Source organism: Myotis lucifugus, unplaced genomic scaffold (genome assembly GCF_000147115.1).
Source record: "Myotis lucifugus unplaced genomic scaffold, Myoluc2.0 scaffold_96, whole genome shotgun sequence".
Classification (NCBI taxonomy): Eukaryota; Metazoa; Chordata; class Mammalia; order Chiroptera; family Vespertilionidae; genus Myotis; species Myotis lucifugus.
The window spans coordinates 4,409,025-4,431,585 of record NW_005871144.1 but is presented as its reverse complement, the minus strand read 5'-3'; positions in this window follow the sequence as shown (position 1 = coordinate 4,431,585).

Here is a 22,561-nt window from a genome sequence, read left to right as displayed (position 1 = left end):
GACTGAGCCTGGCTGGGAGGAGACAGTACGGTCACCCTGGAACTGAAGTGACAGTGCCAAATCAGGTCCTGCCAGCAGGAACATGAGTTCTGAAATGATTGTATATCACAGGGAATACCTTCAAAGACCAGTCAAAAGCTAGCAAAGTATACATATATCCATAGACAAAGAGCTGCAGTGGCAACCCGCTTTGGGCCCCCTTCCTGCCACCTCTTGCTACAGGGAGTCTGTATGTCTCTCAATAAACTGTTTTCTGCTTGCTGCCATTGTCCATGAATTCGTTCTTTGATTTTGTGAGGCAAAGAAGTCAGAGCAGACCACCGCGTTCTGGTTTCATTAGAAGGAAGAAATGGAAAAGCAAATCAAACTCAAGGAGAAGAAAAAAATAATTAAAAGCAAAAATCTATTAAAAACAAATAAACATAAAAATAATTAGACAAAATAAGTTTCTTTGAAAGAATAAAAGCTCTACTAGATTGACAGTTTTAAAAACAAATGAGATTAATAAAATAAAGGGATAAAATAAATCTATGTGCCAATATTAGGAATGAAACAGGGCTCATCACTACAGATCCCTCAGACATAAATAAGTACTAAATGATTTTTGTGGATAACTTTATACCAGTAGATTTGATGTGTCTGAAATGTTGGTGAAATAGAAAAATTCATAGCAATGCATACCTTTTCTAAGCAGTCCCACAAACCTAAAAACCCAGAAAGGGCCTACAACACCTAAAATAGATTAAATAATTAATTAAAAGCCTTCCCTCCCTGATATAAAATGCCAAACTGACTCTAGAATTCATCTGGAAATGTAAAGATAAAACAACAACAACAAAAAGTTGGTGAACTTGCAGCTCTTAATTTCGAGCCTTTTTATGGAACTAAAGTGATCAGGATATTGTAAACTTAGCACAAGAATAAAACATGTAGAGCAATGGAAAAGAGGAAAGAGTCCATACCCAACCTATACATATCATATACACACAATTAATTTTTGACAAGGTACTGAAGAAATTAAATGGAAAAGGATAATTTTTTAAACAAATGGTACAAAAGCAATTAAGTTATAACCAAATGGGGGCAAAAAGGAACTTTACTACTGCCTCATGTCATACCAACAGTTAATTTAAAATGGACCTTAAGACTTTAGCCAAAAGCTAAAAAAGTATAGCCTCTACCAAAACACAGGCAAACATATTTGCAAACTTCAGTCAGGGAAAAATTTGTTAGATAAAATATGAAACACATACCATTTTAAAAAATGGATTAAATGTACTTCATCAACATTAGTATCTTCTGCTTTTATATTATACCATTACAATGTAAAAACAAGATGTAGACTGGGAAAATATTTGCCATGCATATATCTCACAAAGAACTTATGTCAAAAATGTGTATACATGCTCAATATTAACTAAGAAGTTAAGCAATCCAATAAAAAATAAACAAAAGATTTGAACCAAGAATTCATAAAAATAGCTGAGTAGGCAATAAGCACAGATGATTTCATTAATATCTTAAATTGTAAAACCATAATGAGATATTACATTGCTGTTAGAGTTACTAAAATTAGTAAAATTGGCAATACCACATGATGATCTGAGTATGGAGCAAAGTGGAACTCTTCTATGCTGCTTTTGGTAATGTAAGTGTACAAGTTCTTGGAAAACAAGTTAGCCATTTTAAAAATTATTTAGACGAACACTGATTATATTCTGCCCAACAATTCTATTCTTCAAGGTTTATCAATAGAAAATATAGATCGAAATAGAAACCTGAATAGGAATGACATGGCAGCTTTATTTTGATTACCCCAAAATGGAACCAACCCACATGCCCCTCAACAGGTGAAAAGATGACTACATTGAAATATATCTGTAAAATGCAATACTATTCAGTAAAACAAAGAAACACACTACTAATAGATGTAACATGAATTAATCTCAAAAACATTCTAAGTGAAAGTAGCCAAACAAGAATACATATTGTATGATCCCATTTTTATAAAATCCTAGAAAAGATAAATTGAATATGTATGACAGAGAAAATCAGCTGTTGCCTAAGGGTAAGCCTTGCAAGAAGACTGTCTACTAAGATCCTTTTGGGGGGAGATACCAGAGAACTTGTTTTCTATGTTGATTGTGGTGATAGCTGCATGGGGACATACATTTGCAAAAAATCATTTACCTGTACACTTAAAATATGTTTACTGTATATCAATTATGCATGATGCTGTTGACTTAACATATAGGTGAGAAAGGGAACAGATGGCAAATGCCAGTAAATGAACTTGTTCCTTTCCTAGATTTCAGTAACTCGGGAAAGATTCAGGGCTACGACCTCAGACAGAGTTAAATAATATGTAAGGGCAACTATGAGTCCTCTGCAAAACGGAACCATTTCTCAGTAAGTTTTACTTTAGATCAACCTTTCTCATAATTGAAATGTACTGTTCAGCTTAAAAGGCGTAACTCCTCCAGATTAAGCAGAGAGCAAGGTTGAAGTGAATGTAAGGTACTAGGAAGACGGCTCATCTACTTCACATCTTATTAGCATGTTTGTCAGGTCAGAGGTTTCCAGGACCTGGGATCCTGGCCAAATATAGGTAAATTTCAAGACAAGGAAAGAACACAGAGAGAATGTTCTTCCATATGGATGGGAGGATGTATGTATAGAATTTAAAAGTAAGCAGAATCACCTTTGCTTAGTGGTCTGGAAGTCTTTGGGGTAAGATAGGCAATCCAAATGAGTCTTGATGAAAGTGAAGGTACATCATCTTTTTTTCTGTTTTGTTATGTGATGTGCTTCCAGATATAGACTAGTGTGTTGCACATAAGAACTCAAATAATGTTTGTTAAATAATTGATAAAAGTGGGTGGTTATCAAAAGAATACATAAGACAATAAAAATTAATATTTAAACTTGTAGCATAGTGTTGGGGCACTTATTGCACTAAATATGTTATGACTTTAATAACTATTATTTCATGACTTTGGCTAAAATCAGTCCTGTAATAATTGGATTCTGAAATCATAAATGAATATCATGGAATATTTTTAAAGAAAGGGAATATGAAAGGTTAATTACAGCAGGGCAGTTATAAGGAATTCATTTTAACTATGTTTAAAATTGCTCAGTTCACATTATATTTAAGTGCTTTAGGGGAAAATCCACTTTGACCTGAAGTTCAGAGCTAAAACTCAAGTTAAAATCAGAACTGTTCAGTATTAATTACAATGATGAAAGAGGAGAAAAGTTAAAGAAATCTGTTTTTGTGATTTAGTCAAGTCACTTAACTATATGGTAAATGAAAGGAATTTTTTAAAGAGCTGCATTAAAAAGAGGGGTGGATATTCCATAGGTTTATCATCTTTCGGTATAATAATCTGTCTCTATTCCAGGTCCCTGGTTTCAATGGGCTCGTGTGCCCTGGTGTGCCTTTCTCAACAATTTCTAAGTTACTTTTGGGTGTCCTGGGTCTGCCAGAATAGAAAACATTGTGTGATCAAAGCATCCCATGTTTTTACTGGGACCCTTTAGGGTACTCTGTGAATCTCTACCACACCCCATTCCCTCTGCCTATGAAGTCAGCCAGAAGCCCCAAGAAGCCCCTGTACTCACTGACAGTTTTATACTGAGAGCCTGGGGTTGTTGGGATGGATGGCTTCAGGAGTAAGGATTAGGGAGAAGACTGCTTCTGCTGTCTACTGTGGTATTTACACAAAATTGCGCTGTAAAATGGTGCTGACATGCTTACTGAGATGATTTAAATTGTTTGTATAGACAGAAGATCTGTTTAAAGGAATTTTATGTCTTGTTTCTTCCAGACTAAGAGATGACAGAATGTAAATAAGAAAATGGTAGTCACAATATCTGAAAGAATATCTAACAGTAGTGAAATATGAACAGTTATATTATAAATAAGCCATGCTTTAAATGTAATTCCACTAAGGCAGAGTTTCAATATAAAACAGGTGTACTTAAAATACAAGTAGTTAGATTAAAACAAAAAATAAGGCCCTTGGAAGCCCAAATTTCCAAAGTACAGAATAGCTCCAAAGGACAGAATACTCACTGAGCAAGAATGGATATGCTCTCGAAAATAAACCAATGTACATTTGCAACCAAAGGCTACTGAACTGGGCACATCTAAAGGTTAAATGAATCCAGTGCTTTCAAATATTGTCTCTCACTTGTGAGATATGTAGTAAATATCTGCAACCTAAATGGAGCTTATAATTTATTGGATTTTTATATTAATAATACATTCCATTTCTGTAAGAATTAAGTAAATTATAAGGTATATAAGACTTTTAAACCTCACCTGAGGATATGTTTTTTATTGATTTTAGAGAGAGTGGAAGGGGAACAAGGAGGAGAGGGAGGGAGAGAGAGAAACAGAGAGAGAGAGTGATGTGAGAGAGAACTATTGATTGGTTGCCTCCCATACTCCCTCCAAACTTCAACCTAGGTATGTGCCCTGGATGTCAACTGAACCTGCAACCTTTTGGTGTATGGGATGATGCTCCAAAAAACTAAGCCACCAGACCAGGAGAGGTAAGGCATTTTTGAAACACAAGGCAGGCACTACTAGTATAATCTCACAACATTGAGAATTAACAATGTACCCCCTAAAATAAGCCAGTTAGAATTTTCAACTTTGAATGCTTCAGTACACAAATAAAATAGCATTTTACAAAATAATATAAAACACAGAGTAAAAGAGAATGTGCCTCTTTGGGAAAGAGAATCCAACCCTTGAAAAATACATTCTTAAAATCTTCTATAGAGTAGATCTTAAGGAATACACACACACACACACACACACACTCTCTCTCTCTCTCTCTCTCTCTCTCTCTCTCTCTAGAGGCCCAGTGCACGGATTCGTACACCAGTGGGGTCCCTCGGCCTGGCCTGCACATTCCCGCAATCCAGGATCCCTTGGAGGGTGTCGGACACCAGTTTTGGCCCGAGCCCTGCAGGCTTGATCCAGATAGGAGGGAGCCTGATCCCCACAGGTCCGATCCAGACAGGAGAGAGCCCAAGTCAATGCATTGAGCATCTGTCCCCTGGTGGTCAGTGCACGTCATAGCGACCATTTGACTGATTGTTCGGTTGCTTAGGGTTTTATATATATACTAGGGGCCCAGTGCATGAATTCATGTACCTTGAAAGGAACTGTGGGCTACAAGGCTGCAGTAGACACAAGCACAGTTCTCAGCCCATCCTTCGTGCCCCCGCCCGGGCCTCTCCAGCCACGGCCCCCAGTCCCTCTGCCGCTGCTCCCACACACTGACGGTGCTGGCCCCTCTCACACTCACTGAGAGTGTGGAGCAATTGGGGCCGGTGCCAGCAGCAGATGCGAGTGGGGCCAGTGCTGTCAGCGGGTGCAAGTGGCAGTTGCTGCCCTGATCGCTCCTCAGGAGCAGGGGCAGGTAGAAAAGCCCTCAGGGGTGATCAGGGCTGGCAGCCGCCACTTGCACCCACTGATGGCACTGAGTGATTGGGACCGATGCCGGTCACCAGCAGCGGGTGCGAGTGGTAGCTCTGGCACTGGCTGCAGGTGTGAGTGTGGCCAGCACTGGCAGCAGGTGCGAGCACCCAGCAGGAGCAAGGAATTTTCAGTAACCACCAGAGGCTCACTCTGATGACAGCGACCAATGCTCCACCATTGTCTGGTGCTCCCATTCACCTGCTCCACCATGCCTCCATGGCCAATGCCCACCATGTTCTGTGCTCTGCCGCCTGCTGCCAACACCCACCATGTTCCACGCGTGCCCCCTGGTGGTCAGCACACATCATAGCAACCAGTTGTTCAGCTGTTCAGTCTATTTGCATGTTAGGGTTTTTATAAATATAGATGATAGAGATAGAGATAGAGATAGAGATAGAGATAGAGATAGAGATAGAGATAGAGATAGATAGATACACACACACACACACACACACACACACACACACATATATATATTTGGCTGCTTTTATATCATGGAAATATAATACTTAGTTCCTGAGACTTTCGAGTAAAAACATTTTTAGATAAAATGTTGCCTTTGGCTGTCATCTGGACCTAAGTTGAGATCAAGTTCTAATTAATTTTTTTGTTTATATGTTATCAATAACTGGATGAAGTAAACATTTTGTATGGTTGGATACTTTCTAGATTTCATCTTTCTAAATTGAATAAATTATAAATCATAATTCGAAGTATGGAAAAGTTTATTTTTTGAATCTTGGCTTTAGAATAAGTTTCCTGCTGATAAAATATGGCATTTATCTAAAGAAAGCATATCTAGTTCAGTTTGGCTATAAAAAGTAAGCATGGGGATATATTTAATTAGTAGGGTAAATTCTGTGGTCTCTTATGACACCAGATCTACTACCCATCATAGTATATATTGAATTTAAAACATCTCTGGAAAAAAAAATTTGGTTTTCTTAGTATGTCTCTCTTTTCTAGAAGATAAATTCTGAGACCTCCTCAAAAATATAATCTAATATTAAGCTTTGTGGGTTAGGTATATGTGAAAATATGCTAGAAAGACTTAAGTTCCAAAGGTCATTAAAAATTATAGAAAATGCACACATTATACAGGATTGTCTCTCCATGGAGTAACCCTTATCTTTAGAAAATGTAATATGATTATAAACAAAGCAAGCTATATTGAAGTGATTTTTCTAAGGGCAGGAAATATGATGTGTTCTCAAGCTCTGAAGAGTTGATTTTAAATATTGTTAGTATATGGAGTCAAAGCATTCGAAATTGAATAGTTTATCTTCTGCTTATTAACAGTGTTAGTTGAAAATGTTTTCAGCATAAGGATATTACCACTGAGACTGATGATTTAAATTGGCAATTCCATGTTGACATTTGTCTATTAGCTAAATTCCACACCTAAAATGATCCTGTCATGTTTGCAATAAATAATAAAATTCTTATGGAAAAGATTCATTAAATTAGGTTTCTTTTCCTCTAAGCACAAACATTGCTTATAGGCACTTTGTGCATTTTTAATTTTTATTATAATTTTATGCTTTTTAAATGGAGCTTCAGCTTAGGAAGAGTTAGCCCCTGAGATTCCTCCTGGTTATCTCATTTGCCTCTCTCTCTGAAATCATGCATGAAACATGCTCCAAAACACCCCCAACTGAGACATACGAATTACCTGTCTACTTGTGGCTGGGTAAACTTGGAGGAAAATGTGCAATGAAGCTTAAACTCATGTTTTTGCCAAAAGGAAAAATTGGACAAATATCAGAAATCTACTGGTTTATTATTAAAATTCCTTTCAAGTTTGAATTTCTTTAAACTAAATAAAACAATCTTTTCTGTTTCTATAATGCTAAGGATTGCATATTTAAAATAAATATTTAATTACTGATTTTTTAAAAGTTTCTACACCTAATAGTAAAGCATTTCTTTGGAAGGGGAGGACACTTTTTCCAATCAGCCAGACAATGAAGATAAAATCATTCCTGCAAACCCAGTTGATCTCCTATGAAGCATGCTTATTATATAGACATATTTGGTAAATACACAGATGGTTTTTAAACTCTGCTTACTGCTTCTGTAATATTGTTCTTTTGATAGTTTGCTACTAATTTCCATATGTTCTCTTCTTTCTTATTCCAAAGATAATCTTCAGGGTCTAGTCAACAAAACCTTTGAGAAAATAAAACTCCTCTCTCTTGCTTGTTTTGTAAAGGAATACTAGTAAACTCTTCTCAAAGTATATTTAATTATAGCATTCTAAATAGAGTCAAGATTTGATCAAATTTCTAGAAAATAAATCAGTATTTTCCAAATTGGATGCATAAAGTGATCCATTCCAGTTTATAAAAAGTAACAGAATATATTTTCACTTCATTATTTTTTAATTTTTAATTTTTGTGTACATTGCGTAACATTCATGCAATTCATACAGCTAATGTGGATATCATTCAATATCTCAGAAGGACATACAGAAGCAGTAATACATTAAAGTGCTTAAGGGTGTGGTCTATCTAAATCCTCCCTCACTTACTAAATAAGGTAATTTGGCAAAATTACTTTTCTGTGTGTTTAAAATAGAGCAAAAATTAGTATCTGCTTCATAGGTGATGTGGTAGTTAAAAAGTTAATACTTATTCTTCATATAGGATCCTAAATGACATGTTTTGTTTTTATTAAAAATTGTATCAAATATAATTTATAAACAAAGAGATATATTGAGAATGTATATACAGTGGGGCCTTGACTTATGAGTGTCCCGACTAACAAGTTTTTCGAGATACGAGCCGGCCGATGTTTTGCTTTGAGTTGCGAGCTAAAATTCGGGTTACGAGCCAGCTTCAGATACCCCACCGCTAGTTGGCGCAGCGAACGTCACAGTGAACGCCAGAACATCAGCCCAGCATCACGTGTCTCACTCGTTCACTTTTTGATCTGACATACGAGTAATTTGAGTTATGAGCTCCGTCACAGAACAAATTAAACACGTAAGTCAAGGCCCCACTGTATCTAGAAACTTACTAAAGTAGTACACGGCCAAAATTTAGAAATCATTTAAATATAAGCATTTCTAATCTAAGGATACACAGATGTGGTGGGAATAGGTCTCAAAATAATCCTATCTAATAAAAGACAAAAAGGGTTATTAACCATACCTCCGCTACGCTTCCCATTGGCTAATCAGCCAGATATGCAAATTAACTGCCAACAAAGATGGCGGCCGGCAGCCACGCCGCTGAAGTGAGCAGGAGGTTTGCTTGCTCCAGTGATGGAGGAAGCCAAGGTTCCCCGCCTACCACGGCCCAGCTCTAAGCTCTGAAAGCAACAGCTCCAAAAGCAACAAAGTTTCAATTATAGAAGCTAAACAAACCCCAGAAACCTGCTTTCAGCCAGCCATGGCCTCAGAGCTGGGAGCTCCAGTGACAGCAACAGAGTTTGAATTATAGAAGGTAAATAAATCCCAGAATTAAAAAAAGAAAAAAAGGAGAGGCTGGGAGCTTCAGTCACAGGCCAGCCTGAAAACGGCCCTCAGCCCCTCACCCAGACTGGCCAGGCACCCCAGTGGGGACCCCCACCCTGATCCGGGACACCCTTCAGGGCAAACCAGCCGGCCTCCACCCATGCACCAGGCCTCTATCCTATATAGTAAAAGGGTAATATGCAAACTGACCCTAACAGCAGAAAGCCTGGGAATGACTGGTCACTATGACACACACTGACCACCAGGGGGCAGACGCCCATGCAGGAGCTGCCCTCTGGTGGTCAGGTGCTCCCACATGGGGGAGCTCTGCTCAGCCACAAGCCAGGCTGATGGCTGCCAGTACAGTGGTGGTGGTGGGAGCCTCTCCTGCCTCCTCAGCAGCGCTAAGGATGTCCGACTGCAGCTTAGGTCTGCTCCCCGCTGGCAAGTGGACATCCCCTGAGGGCTGCCGGGCTGCCAGAGGGATGTCTGATTGCCATCTTAGGACCAATCCCCTGGGGAGCAGGCCTAAGCCAGCAGGTGGTCATCCCCCGAGGGGTCCCAGACTGCAAGAGGGCACAGGCTGGGCTGAGGGGTCCCACACTGCAAGAGGGCACAAATTTTTGTGCACCAGGCGTCTAATCATTTAATAAATGAGTAGAGAGTAAATCTTAAAATGTAATGAATAAAAAGGTCTCCTGGTGAAATGTAATGAATAAAAAGGTCTCCTGGTGAAATGTCCTTCCAATTCTGAGAAGGACAGACCTAGGTTTGCTTCTGACTCTGTCAGTAACTTTTTGTGTGACCTTGGACAAATCCATTCAACAATCTGTTTCTCATCTAATAAACTGCAATAGTAACATTATTTCATAGTTGTTGTAAAAATTAAGCAATGTACAGGGTGCTGTATGTACTGTTTGCCACATAATCAATGTTGAGAAAATAATCAATTTACTTATCTTCTTCTGACCATGGAGCCTTAAATTCTTATATACCTCAGATAATAGGAAATGTTATTGGTGGAAATCATGATGTAACATCTCATGATGTAACATCTCTTATTAGACAATAAAGTCATCTAGAGCATGTTGATGAGGTAATGGAGCAGAATCAAGAAAGAAGTGTAGGTGTTTCATGTATGCATGCTTAGACATGTCAGCAAAGCTCTTTCCTCAGGGGAGACTGCCACAGGCTAAGCTATATCCTAGTCACATTAACAATTTATGAGGTGTTATCCATGTGATTGCTCCATTAGCACAACTGTTACACCAATCGCACCATTAACTTTTATGTTCAGGTCTATTTCTGACTTCCATAGTAAACTGGAAAGGAGGAAACTCTTCTCATCCTAGGCACAATAAATGTTGGTTCATTGAAGACCAGAATTAGGGACAAATCCATCTATTCTGATGTCCACATCAGACTCCCCCCTCCCCTAAAAAATAGACCCTATACTTAGGCACCTAGAATGTTCTTCTCAGAACTGTCACTTTCTCTAATGTATGCTGCAGATAAAGGACAAAGACACTGATTTGGCTTCTAATGAACATAGAAACAGATTCAGCAATCACATTAAGATCTGAGACCTCTTCGAACATGGAGTATGAGAATTTAATAACTTTCTTCTCACCGAGTGCAATCCACCATAATCTCAGTGTCATTCAGAAATCTGGATGAATATCAATCTATCTACCATATATGTATAGATAGATAGCATATATATATGTATATACACATTCACATTTACACATCTGACTTCTATTGCTTCTGACAAATGGTTCTTGACATCTGATTATGCACTTTAATATGAAAAGTAGCCACATAGTGGGTAGAGGACACAGAAAAAGAACAGGAAAATACTGATGGATGATGAGATGATAAAATTAACTTAATATTTTTCTTACACCTGACTCTTGATACAACAGAACACTAAAAAGCATCAAATTATTCATTCTTTAAGAGAGCTTTATTTTTGAAAAGTGATGCAGTACTTAATGGGTTGTAACTTGGGTGTATTGGGATTGAGATACCTGTATGCATCTCAGTGGCAATGTGCAGTGAATGGCTGGATCTGCGCGTTTGGTCACAGTCATCAGCACACAACTCAAAGGTGAAGCCTTATGCAGGGTTGAGGTGACTGAAAGAGTGTCTGTGAAGTGAGAAAAGACTGGAGAACCACAACCGAGGCACAAGAACATTTAAAGGATTGCATGGATCAAAAGGAGACTGAAGAGAAGCCTAAAGGTGACAGCATTATTATGAACTATTCCAAAAATAAAAAGAAGAGAGCGTTTAGTAAGTAAGAGGTAAAGGCCAGAGTCAAGATCTCCAGGGAAAACATGAGTATACAGAATATGCTGAAACAAAGCCTAGGGGATAATTGTTAACTTGGTGAGACAGAGTTTCAAAAAAGTAACATTAAAAGAAGCTGGAAATGTATAAGCTAAGAGTAAAAGTAAAAAATGTAGAGATCAGAGTTGATAGATGTTGTTTACAATGTTAGAGGACTAGGAAAATTTATTAAGAATTATAAACAATCAGGCTTGGCTGGGTGGCTCAGTTGGTTGGAGAGTCTTCTTGTATACCAGAAGGTTGTGCGTTCCATCGTGGATCAGGTCATGTGCAGATGAACTAAGAATATACTCTACTTATGAGTGTAATTTCTTTTCAAATCAACCTGAGGGACGTATAGTTTAAATTTGTGAGATTTAATGCCCTTTGAAAGGGATCTAATTAAACAAATGTTTAAATGTGCATGCCTATGAACAGTAGTAACATATTAACTTTCATTATTAGTTATTTAAAGCTCAGGTTAAATCAGTTCTTTCTCACTGTTGTGAACTGAAGACATGGAAGAAGAGTCAAAGAGGAGTAGAAGGCCTAAGACATCCAGTGCCTGGAAACTGGAAAGAAATGGTCACCAAGAAGTAAGGGTGAGCTAGAGAGATAGCACTGCCTGACTGTGCAAAGCAGATGAGTATTTGCTTACATTCACCACCAAATTATTAAACCTGTGAGGATTTAGTTAATAGAACATATTAAGTGCTATAATTGAAAGTGTAATAGTAGCAAAGAGGAGTGGTATGTAACATTTACTTTCTGGATTAGATCATTGCTGAGCCAATTTTTAAGGGAATTACATTGACAGAGATAAAAAAAAATGTAATAAGTAGAAGACTCATAATACCGTTTTAAGTATGTTTTGATTCCAAAAGGAAATGTATACACTCACTGAACTTTTAGAGAGACCCATTTATTTTTTCAAATCCATCAATTGTGGTCATGAGTATATTAATCCATGCAGGAGATGTTCTCAAAGATCCAGCTTCACATAGAGTTAGGATATTTTTCTCTTTTCTTCCCTCCTCACACATTTTTATATTATTTATCTCATTATTTCATTTTCTTCCACTAGACACTCAATATGTGCTGACTCTTCACCTGCCCCCAAACATGTAATCTGCAAATCTTTATATCTGAGAAGTGATCAGTGCTCCACCATCTCAAGGTTGCTTGCATGAACTATACACATGTCATCACATTCAGACCTTCAGATCCTCAAACAGATGGTGATTGGGCCATCAGGAAATCCTGGGATTTGGCTGGTTTTCCAAACTGCTTTGGTCACTCAGGAACTAAGTACACTTTCACTCTAATGCTTATACTATCTCCATTCCTTAAGTCACAGTTATGTCAGCCTCAATCAATAACAGAAACCTGAATAACACAGTCCCGTTCAAAACACAAGTAAATTTAGTGAAAATTGGCCCCTGTTCTATAACATTTATTTCTTAATATTTAGATCCCAAAGAATTGAGAAAACTTTTCTGAAAACCAGGAGTGCTATCGTCCAAAAATCCATACTAGGACTCTCAATGTCTCTATTTAGTCATTTCTCTGATACTGATTAGTAGTTATGCATACACTTAGGTTATTCTAATGAGATAATTTACGACTTTAGAGACATTATAATTTATATTTTAAAAATAATTACTATAGTATCTACTTGTCTTTTACAAATTTTGAATTAAATAACAAATGACAGAATTTCCAGAATTTATGATTTTCCTAGAATAATTTTTAACATACCACCAAAAGTCATACCCTTTTATTATGAACAATTCCTATATGTTTCATTATTCAGAATATGGTTTAAAAAGAGAACCTAAGTCAGAACAAATATATTATTGAACAAAGGCTGCATTCATAATCATAGGTACTTTATAAATCTAATATGTTAAAAAAAGGAAAATAGTTAGAAACTTTAGTATTTTACATGAGACTTTACATAAAAATGGGAAAATCTTACTTTAAAATTCACTTTTCATGGAAAATCAGTATGGATTTAATAGAGAGTGAAGTCTCTATGAGAGAATTCATGCTGCAACTTCAGAAATCCACTAGCAGTAAATCACTGGCAGTGGATGAGTGCTCTGTGATGAGGTGTGGAGGAAATATGGTGTGAAATAGCAGAGCTATTGACAAGGATACACCTTAAAAGCACTAAGCACTTGAAGATTGGAGAGTTTCTTATACTCAAAAGGGAGTCCAGGAATCTCGGCTAACACTGAGCTTAAACTAGGAAATATAGTACATAATGTAGCAAGTAGATGGTTTATTTCAAGTAATCTAATGTAACACACTGCAAGGATAATTGTTTTAAGGTTTGAAACTGAAATTACTAGCCTTATCCCAAATAAAGAACTTCTGTTTCCCACATGAGCCTCATGATTTTAAACTTTTTATCTACTAACTGAATATATTACATTACTTTTAAGTTTGTTTGGTTTGCATTATTCTAAGACATTACCATGCAAATATTTTAATCAGCATTAGACAACCAGTGTTTACACAGCACAAAGCAAACCATAAGTAATTAAAAACATTAAAAAGCAAAATACTTTGGCCTGTGTTGTTTTAAATATTTCTTTCAGGCTTCTTGACTAAAATCTTGAACCAACTTCTGTATCCCCTTTTCTAATAGCATTTTAGAGTTCTAGTATCTGAAGATCTTTTATTGAAAACATTTTACTAACACCATAATGTTTTATGATTTTATCATAATCTTTCAAACTATTTAAAAATTTCTCCAATAAAAACTGACTAAATCTCCTTATTTTGTTTTTTTTCTAACGAGAAATTGAGACATGAATTCCTGCCGGGCTGTGTGGTTGAAGACATAAATGGAGACAGAACTGCCTCTATTGGTCTCTAAGTCCCCTTCTTGGGCTCACAAGTCACTGACCCAGTGGGAACCAGACACTTGTTCTAACTGATCAATTTACCTGTGGAGGTACCACCACCACCAGCAATGTATTGCATTACGGAGCTTTCTAGACTGTATACATTGTCAAGATTCATGTTTTAGAATAACCAGAACTCCAAAAAGTAAAAAGCAGTTATTGTTTTTGTTTTATTATCAAAGAAACTGGAACTCAGTAAAGCTATTTGAATTTATTTTTAAACCACATGATCAGGAAAATAAAAAATAATAACAGAAGATCCTCTGATTCCTCATTAAGTTTTCCATCAACACCACACAGCTCAATCTGCATGCTCCTCTACTTTGCTGGTGCAAATTTTCAAGCTGGCTGACTGGGTTAAAGAAATGGTCTAAGGCTATGAAACAATTATGTTTTTTCCCCAGTGAGGCTATAATTGATGTGCTTGGTGGCTACACCTCTGTCCTGACCTCATTATTACCATTCTCAATGAGGTACATAAAAGAAATCTAGTGAAATTAATACTTTTTTCTGTAGAAGAAGAAGATAGATTAAAAATATGAGTAGATTTAAAAAATATTCTAGGGTAATTTTAGTATAGCGGAGCTGGAGTAGCATCAGATTCCCACATTGTGTCTGAATTTACCAGCTCCTCAAAGTGTGAAAAAGGCTTAGAAACTTCAGATACCTCAATGCCCATGATCCAGCCACTTCAGGGTGTGATTTGAAAAGCAAATGGTGTGTTGATGGCTTTTAAAAAAAGGTATGAAAGACATTCTAATGACAGTGTAATAAAGATTATACACCAGCTGTCACAAACAAGGCAACCATAGTAATTGGGGGTGACCAGAAGGCTTTCCAAAGTAAGCTTCCTTTAAAGATTCATTTAAAACTGTCACCAAGGAACTGTTGATATTTTAATTTTTCTTTAGATTGGGAATCTTTATTTTATTTCCTTTTATCTTTTATTTGCAGAATAGTACTGCTCAGTGTATTATCTCTCTGCTTATACTGAATAACCAGATACAGAAGCAATGCAAAGAAAAATACATAATTGGTTAATGTATCAGCTTCCCTTAAATATCATAGAGACTTTCTACATGCATAATTAATATTAGTATCATTAATTTGATCGACAACAGATCTAGATATTCTGGATCAATAATTCTAGGCTCAAAAAGTTACTGCTAGCATTAGTATCAGTGTCATGTTTGATAAACATGTTTCTTATTATTTGTTATGTCTTTCAAGAGGTGTAATACCCAATATAAAGTTACCTCATATATAAATGGAATATCATGCTTTCAGCATTTTTGAATTTTTCCCATTAAACTCACTGAAATTATACTATAGTAATATTTAATGACATTAGTAAAGTACTTAGTATTTTACAAAATATTTTCTACATGTTTTGCATTTGTTTATACAATAGCCCAATGACATAGTATGCAGGGTAGACATTAGCAACCACTTTTTGCAGAAGTTTCTACAAAGCAAAAGAAACCACCAACAAAACAACAAGAAAGCCCACTGCATGGGAGAACATACTAGTATTTGCCAATGTTTAATCTCCAAAATTTATAGGGAACTCATACAACTTAACAAAAGGAAGATAAACAATCCAATCAAAAAATGGGCAAAGAACCTAAATAGACACTTTTCAAAAGAGGACATACAGAAGGCCAAGAGACATATGAAAACATGCTCAGAGTCACTAATCCTCCCAGAGATGCAAATCAAAATGACAATGAGGTACCATCTCACACCTGTCAGAATGGCTATCATCAACAAATCAACAAACAAGTGCTGGAGAGGATGCGAGGATGCAGAGATAAAGGAACTCTCTTGCACTGCTGTGGGAATGCAGACTGGTGCAGCCACTGTGAAAAACAGTATGGTGTTTCCTCAAAATATTAAAAATAGAATTTCCATTTGACCCAGTAATCCCACTTCTAGGAATATGTCCCAAGAAAACAGAAACTCCAATCAGAAAGGATATATGCACCCCTATGTTCATAGCAGCACAATTTACAATAGCTAAGATTTAAAAACAGCCTAAGTGCCCATCAGCAGATGAGAGGATTAGAAAACTGTGGTACATCTACACAGTGGAATACTATGCTGCTTTAAAAAAGAAGGAATTCTTACCATTTGCAACAGCATGGATGGACCTGGAGAGCATTATGCTAAGCGAAATAAGCCAGTCAGAGAAAGATAAATCTTTACATGATCTCATTCATTTGTGGAATATAATGAACATTATAAACTGATGAACAAAAATAGATACAGAGACAAAGAAGCACCAAACAGACTGTCAAACTTCAGTGGGAAGGCAGGGAAGGGTTGAGGGGGTTAAGAGATCAACCAAAGGATGGGTATGCATGCATATGAGCATAACCAAAGAACACAGACACTAGGGGGCTGAGGGCATGTACTAAGGAGTTGGGGAGGCCAGGGGGAGATCAATGGGGAGAAAAGGAGGCATATGTACTATTTGTAATATTTTAAACAATAAAGATAAATAAAATAAAATAAATGACCTAAGGGGGGGAAAGAGTTGTTGAAACTGAGAATGAGAAAAGTTGATTACACTATTTAAGTGACATAATAAAGAACATATCTGAAACTTAACTTTGGGAAATCTTTGCCAGTGCTTGGTACTGTCAGGCTGTTGTTCTAAGCCAATTTAATAGGGGGGCAATGGTATCTCACTGTGGTTTTAATTTGCATTTCTGTAATAAGTAATGATGATGAGCATCTTTTTTATAGCATATTTGCTATCTGTATATCTGCTTTGGTAAAATGTCTCTTCAAATATTTTGCTCATTTTTTAAATTGGGTTGCTTTGTCATTGAGCTTTGAGAGTTCTTTACATATAATGTGCTTACAAGTCCTTTGTGAGATAGAATTTATCCATTTGTCATTTTATGCAGTGTGCTTTTGGTATTGCATCTAATAAATCTTTACCTATCCATGCTGTTGCAAATGGTAAGAATTCCTTCTTTTTTACAGCAGCATAAGTATTCCATCGTGTAGCATGGATGGAACTGGAGAGCGTTATGCTAAGTGAAATAAGTCAGTCAATGAAAGAAAAATACCACATGATCTCACTCATTTATGGATAATTAAGACCATTATAAACTGATGAGCAAAAATAGATACAGAGGCAGAGCAACATCGAACAGACTGTCAAACTACAGTGGGAAGGCCGGGGAGGGTTGGGGGGGCGGTGGGTAAGAGATCAACCGAAGGACTTGTATGCATACATATAAGCATAACCAATGGATACAAGACACTGGGGGGTATGGGAGCCTAGGGGAAGGTCAATGGTAGAAAAAAAAAAGGAGACATATATAATACTCTTTGTAATACTTTAAGCAATAAAACAATTAAAAATAAAATCACAATCATACTTAAAGCAAAAAAAAAAACTTTACCTAACCAAGTTACAAAGATTTCCTATAGTTCTATTTTTATAATTTTACATTTTATCTTTAAGTCTATAACCCATTTTGAGTTAATTAGTGTTTAAGGTGTGAGGTGTGGTTTGAGTTTTTTGTTGTTGTTTTGGTTTCTATTATTATTATTATTATTATTATGACATATGGTATCATTTAATAACAACACCATCTGTTGAAGAAGATTGTTCTTTTTTCTTTCTATTGAATTGCCTTAATACCTCTGTCAAAATCTTTCTATGTGTCCATTTCTGGACTCTTCAATTTATGTGTATATCCTCCCACTAGAATCATACTGGCTTGATTAATGTGACTTTACATTAAGCATTAAAATCTGGTAGTGTGGATTCTTCATCTTTGTTCCTCTTTATCAAAAGCATTTTTGATATTCTGTCTTTCCATATACTTTTAAAATTAGCTTTTCATCATCTACACAAATTGTTGCTAGGATTTTGACTAGAATTATCAATTTAAGGAGAACTGTCATTTTAACAACAGTGAGTGTTAAAATTCATGGGCAGAGTAAGTCTTTCCAATCATTCAGGTCTTCTTCAAGTTCTTCCAGCTGTGTTTTACAGCTTTGACATGCAAATTCTAAGCATACTTTGCTAGATGTACACCTAGTCAGTTTGCCCGTCTTCCTTCCTGTTTTCCTTCCTTCTTCCATTCCTTCTTTCCTTCCTCCTTCTCTTCCAAGATTTTATATTTGAATCAGAATCAGTCTCTCTATTGTGATAAAACTATCAAGAAGATGACAGAGTACATATTTCTAGCAGTGGTTCTCAACCTTCTGGCCCTTTAAATACAGTTCCTCATGTTGTGACCCAACCATAAAATTATTTTCGTTGCTACTTCATAACTGTAATGTCGCTACTGTTATGAATCGTAATGTAAATATCTGATATGCAGGATGTTCTTAGGCGACCCCTGTAAAAGGGTCGTTCGACAACCAAAGGGTTCGCGACCCACAGGTTGAGAACCGCTGTATCTAGAATGACTTAGTCTGAAAGAATGGATTGAATTTTCAAAGAAAACCAGGAATGGGAGAGATAAGAGAATAAGAACAGAGAGAGATTGAGAGATTATTAGTCTTAGAAGCACACACATCTATACTGCTCAGCCAGTTTGATTTGAACTTCCATAACTTAAATAGAAAAGGGTCATGATCAAAATATTGAGTCACTCACATTTCACTTTTTGATTTTATATAAATACCACTTTTTGATGAATCATTTTATCCATTAGAAAAAGTAATAACAACAACAACAAAAAACAATATGATTGAAAAAGTGATGACATCACATGGAATTAGAAAGCACCAGTTTGAATATGATTTCATAAGAAGGAACCCAATTATTTCCTAGTGAGGGTTACAATACAATAACTGCTGATATTTCACTTTAAGATTATGAAGCTTTCTTAGCACTGAGGGTAGGTAGCATCAGGGTGCCAATCACCTCTCTCTGATAAGTACTATCTACAGGAGAGTGTTCTAAACAGCAAATACTACAGAATCTATAATGCTACTAAGTATATGAACTCTTCAACATCATTTATAGCCAGGTGTTGTAATTGTACATATTGCAAGTATTTAATAATTACTTGCTGTACTTTAAATTGCAACACCTTCTTAGTATGCACTACACACGTTTCAAAGTTTAATTGATCAATAATATATGCGAATACATTAATCACTCCCAGGTTATGTTATACTACCTATGCTGACCTTACTTTGGGGGTATTGATGTAGGATTCTAGGTTTTTCTATATCTTAAATTGAGTTTGCCCCAAAGTGTAGAAATTACTCAATGAAACCAAGCCCTACAAAATCTATCAGTTGATTCCTCCATTTATAATTTGTCTTTGATTAAAAAATGTTATTACATGTTGTTCATACTATAACTTTATCAAATTCTTTGGATTCCAAGTATTCAAGAATAAAAGATTATTTTTTAAGTATAGGCTGTTAAATCAGACATTGTTTTTCATCTTATGTAACACACAGGAAGAGCATAGCATTGTCTAAAAATTATTCTTATCAATAAAAATTAAACAAGTATCTAATGAAAACTGAGGAAATAAATATCAATCAGTTTACAGAAAATGCAGTAGGGAGAGAAGCATGACAAATGAGACTATAAGGATGAAATCAGTCAAATCTGGGCCATAGAAAATTTTGTGGTCCAAAGATCCCTTTATTTTTCTACAAATAGAATAAAAAATATAGAAACAGATACTTCTATAAGTTCTGACTTAAGAAAAAAACAAATTCAACGTGCCTAAGTTTTTGCATTCTGATTTGAACAAGCCAATCATAAACATACATGTTGAGCCCTGGCCAGTGTTGCTCAGTTGTTGGATGTCCTCCCTTACACCAAAAGGTGGTAGGTTCCATTCTTAGTCAGGGCACATACCCAAGTTGCCAGTTTAATCTCCAGTCTGGATGTACGCAGGAGGCAGTCGATCAATGTTTCTCTCTCACATAGATGTTTCTCTCACATAGATGTTTCTCTCTCTGTCCCCCTCCCCTTCATTCATATCTAAAATCAATTAAAAACAAAATGTTATTTTAAAAAAACACATTTGAGACAATTGGAGAAATAGCAAACATTATGCAATATATAATATTAGGATATTATTGTTAATTTTGTTAGGTGTGATTATGTTATTGAAGTTTTATTTTCAAAAAGTACTTACTATTAGAAATGGGCACTGAAGTGTTTACAGATAAAATGATATTACATTTAAAATGTGCTTATATACTTGAGAAACAAACAAACTAATAAACAAAAATATTGGTAAGAAAATAGTTGAGGCAAGTATATATAAAAGATGTTGCTACTTAGACTGGGTATTGGGTATATGTGTGTTTATTATACTGCTCTCTTTACTTTTGTGTATTTTTTAAAATTTCTGAAAATAAACAAAAAAGAAAAAGATATATAACAGAAGAGCTTATAACAACATGGGAAAATATTGTGACAAAGCACATAAGTTAATAAAACAGGCTACAGCTAGCCTGCAAGGAGTAGAGGGGGTACCTGCACCTTGGGTAAATGTACAAGAGAAATGGACAATAATGCATTTTTTATTAATTTTTTGTTCTTCTGTATAAAAGTATTAAATGAAACTTTTTCAATGTTCTCAGGTTGGCTTGATGTGCATGAGCTTAAAATAAAGGGTATAAAGTGATCATATATTTTAAGAGTTAGAAGGTCATTTGTGAGAACTGATTAAAAGGGGACTGGAAAACTAGACCTTATCCCTCAACACCAATAGTTATGGAATACACTTAATTTACTAACATACATGGAACACTTAAAATCCTGACCATATATTAGATAATCATACAAGTCTCAGAAAATTTAAAGAAAATGATATTATAAATGACCTTCTTAGACACAAACAAAATTAGATTAGAAGTCATTCACTCAAACACACACACTCACACACTCACACATACAAAATAACTTAAAGAACCAATATAGTTGGTAATGTAAAAGCACACTTTTTAAAATACTCTTGGGAGAAGCAGGATTATAGGCTTAGTAAGGTTTTGGTGCTCTGTGATAACTGAGGAGAATGGGGTTTAGGGCCAGGACCAGATCTGGCTGGGATTGGACTCTTCCTATTTGGAGAAGAAGCTGCCACGGGCTACTTTCCAACTAACTGTTGGCTTTGTGGTCACTTTACTATTCATTCCTGATCTGATTGGTATCCCCCTTCTCCTGCTTTTCTGCCTGGTTGAGCTAGCCTGATACTTCCCATGATGCTATTTCTTCCTCCACAGTGTAGGCAGAACAGATGCCAAGATGTGCAATCAAGGGATCTCTTGGGAACAGTATCAGAAAGAGAGACTAGTACACAGCCTCAACAATTCAACTTGATACTGAACTGGGGGTTGTCTTGCACCACTACAAATCATAGAAAGTCCATTAAAAGCCATGAGAATGCAGCACATAATTGCTGTATGCTTTGTGATGACCGGATATATAAACCAGTTAATCTATTTATCATTGGGAGAAATCTCAAACATCCCAAAATAGGGTGTTCTCTCTCCAAGTATTTTTGCATGTCTCTGCAAACAGATGAAAATAACCCTAGCTTTCCAAGTCATTTACTTTATAAAGAAAATATCACAGACAACCATTAGAAGTGTCTCCCATATATCATATGTTCGTTAGACATCTAAGAGTCTTAAAATTTTGGAAAATGCATCAGTATCTATCTAGAGATATCTTAATAATATCATTGCTTTCTGGTTTCTATAATTACATTCAAAGTCCTGTTGCAGTTACTATTATGAATATCTACATAAAATGGATATGATTATAATAGGTCATTATACATTTCATTAGAGTATTATTAAACGGTTTTCTCAAGTCCCATAATAATAAAATTAACATGTGATTTTTAAGTTTTCAGCTATGTTCAGTTAAACTAAGAAATCTACAAGATGGTCAATGAATTATAGAGATAGACTACTTCCAAAAAGGTCTGAAAACTCGGACAGTCCTTGCATAGGACACTCTGAGTTTAACTGTTACTCTCACAAAGTTAACATTACAAAGATAACATTCATGGTTTCTGTAGAACGTCAAAATCTCAAATTTAAAGTATTCTCCCATTTTCTAGTATATGCAATCATTATAGAACCCAATTTTGAAATTCTGTTGGCTAAGCAACTGAAAGACTGTGCTCATCAAATAATTCTCTGAATAGGATAGATAATATATAAAAACTTTGGTCGGAGAAGCCAGTCCCTCAATTATTATAAACTTGTAAAATAGTTTCTATATTCTAAATTCATATTATTTCCATACTTGAGCATATATACTATGCTTTCATAATAAAATACTTAAATTAAGAACAGGATGAAAATTTCTGAATAAACATTATTTATAATGATCTCATTATAATATATTTA